Below are 2,974 nucleotides of genomic sequence, written 5' to 3' on the forward strand. Positions count from 1 at the left end.
ATTCCTATGATTTTGCTTTGATTGGGAGAAAATCAGTAGCATCTTTCGTTTTATGGAAGTAGCAGTACAGTTTGATTTATGGAAGTAGCAGGCTCTAATGATTTTATGAATGTAATTGTGTTGAAGGTGGGGAAGCAGACTCTAATGGTGTGATTTTCACATTTTACAGGACAGTAGCAGCTTTTGTACACAAAGATATGGACAAAAACAACAAGGTAATTATGTATGAATGTGCATTTAATTTGTAGTTGCTACTGCATTAACTTGGAATGTTTGTGTTTTGAATTTGAGAATGTGAGAATATGAATGTGCTACTGTCTGCAGGTGCAAAATGCTATTGTCTGAAAATTGGTTGTAATTATACTATTGATGTTGTTTATAGTGTCGAAACTTGGAATATGTTGTTTCTTCTACTTTGTTCTTCATGAGTCTATGCATGTGTTCATAATTTTGTGGACTCGTGTAGCCTCAAGACTTGTTGTGGTGCTGTGTGTGTGAATAGTTTTAGAGACTGGTGGTTGTGAGTCTGTGAGTTTTGAGGCACAGAAGTCATATATTTATTACCTATTGTATGATTTATTTCTATGCAACTAAATCTGGCTTTCTGGATCGAGTCCAGGCTACACATATTAGTTCTATGCTACTACTATGCTACTGTTTGAGCAAGTGTTTGTTGTTATGAATTGTGAGGTCTGTTGATTTACTTTGTAGTTGCTACTGCATTTACTTAGAATGTTTGTGTGTTTTGGAATGTGAGAATATGAATATGCTACTGTCTGTAGGTGCAAAAAGGACTAAAGAGAATCAAAGTTCCAGCACGTTTTGAAAAAGAACAATCATATAGCCAATACAAGTGCAATATGACTGCTTTCCAAGACCTGGTTTTTAAGATATATGGGAAGCTGAAAACCAAAGAAAGAATGCTATTGAGAGAAGTGTTGAAGAAGACGCCATTTTGGAACCTGATTGCACTATATGATAAGGGATTGATGAAAAAGGCCACAGCTGAAAAGTCGGATAAAGATGTGCATAGAATAGTTCAATGCTATGACACGTCTCTGAAGAAGTTCAGGTTTGGCAAACATTTGGCTGAAATATCAGTGTCTGATGTGCATTACATTTTGGGATTGCCTATGTCAGGCCTCACAGTGCCAAACCCAAAAGATGGTTCGAGGAAGCCAACTGATAATCCTATTGTTCAAAGGTTTTTTGCTGAAGAAAAAAGAATTGAAAGAGCAAAGATAATGAGTTGTATTGATGCTGAGCTAGACAATGAAGAATCTCCGGAACGGATAGAGAATATTGCAATATTAATGATACTGCATCTGTTCATCACGCAACTGTTTGCAAGCGCTGGATCGAAATTAGGATGGAGCTTCGTTAAGTGCATAGCGGACATGAACAATTATAACTGGGTGAAAGGTGTGAGCGACTACCTTCTTTTCTGTTTGAATACTGCCAAAAATGGACAAGCTACTCAAATCAGTGGGTGTATGACACTAATTCCGGTAACTTCACTACTGCTACGGCTACTATTCAATTCATTTTTTGTTTTTCTGTGTGTTACTTATATCTATTTGGTTTTGTTTTACTGGATATGCGAGAGAAGTGCATTGCTTATAGAGATTGACGACAGAGAAGAAATGATGCCACTATGCCAGGGTGCGCAAAATGGAATCTACCAGAATTCACGAAAAAACTAGAGAAAATGAAAGTTGAAGAAATAGAAGTAAGATTATGTTACTGTAAATGTGCTTATGTATCTTTTGCTACAGTGCAATATTTTACTGTCTAAATTGACTAAAATTGAATTGCAGATTGATAATGCAGTTGTAGAAAAAGAAGAAACATTTATGCAGCCATAGAAAACAGTGATGATGACTTCGAGGACCCTCAGTTGAAGATTCAACCCAAGAAAAGAAAGATGGAAGCTAAGAAAGAGAAAGTAGGTGTTGCGGTGAGAAGAAACAAGATCGAAAAGAAAGCCAAAGTCACTGCAAAGAAATCAAACAAAAACAAAAGAAGGATGCTGTTGAAGAAGTTCAAGAGGATGTTGCCGACCAATTTATGGACATAGCCACTGAAGACATAGCTACTGAATAAGTTCAAGAGGGTGCTGCTGAACAAGTTCAAGAGGATGTTGCCGACCAATTTATGGAGATAGCTACCGAACAAGTTCAAGAGGGTGCTGCTGAACAAGTTCAAGAGGATGCTACCGACCAAAATATGGAGATAGCTACTGAACAAGTTCAAGAGGGTGCTGCTGAACAAGTTCAAGTGGAACCTAAATACTTGGCATTAGAAGATTGGGTAAACACAGAGGAAATAGAGAATCAACATGCCAAAGTGGATGGAAAGGGTAAGGAAATGGTTAAATTTAACTTTGAGAATGGAGGAGGAGCTGAAGGAAATGTAGATGAGTTTGAGGATGCAATCTATGAACAAAATGCCGCAGAGACAGAAAGAATCCTAAAGAAGTTGTTCAATCAGGATAGGGATGGAGAAACTGAGGTATTTTCGAAGAGAATGAAACATAACAAAATGAGTACTCCGGAAGAGCTTGAACAGTGGATAAAATTGAGTATCAAAGCAGTGAAGACAAAGACGTTAACATTATGGAGCACCGGCAGGATGGGTCTGCAATAGACACTTGCACCTCCTGCAAGAGGAATTCTGATTACATAGAACAGCTATGTGAAGAAAAAGAAGAAGTGACCAAAAAATACAAGCAGTTGAAGGCAAAGCTGAAGAAGAAGGAAGAACATATTAAAAAGTTAAGGATAAAGTGCAGACAACTATGACTACTACAGAAGGGTTTAGAGGGTGCTAGGAGTGAGAAAGACACTGAGGGTGAAAAAGGTGGAGCTGAGAGTGAAAAAATTGTCGCTGTAGAAGCTGAAGGGAGTGTGGCTAAGGTTGTTACTGAGGTGATTTTCTTTGTCTTGATTTACTTTGTTGTTATGTGTTCATTGAG

Source organism: Fragaria vesca, linkage group LG5 (assembly GCF_000184155.1).
Source record: "Fragaria vesca subsp. vesca linkage group LG5, FraVesHawaii_1.0, whole genome shotgun sequence".
Classification (NCBI taxonomy): domain Eukaryota; kingdom Viridiplantae; phylum Streptophyta; class Magnoliopsida; order Rosales; family Rosaceae; genus Fragaria; species Fragaria vesca.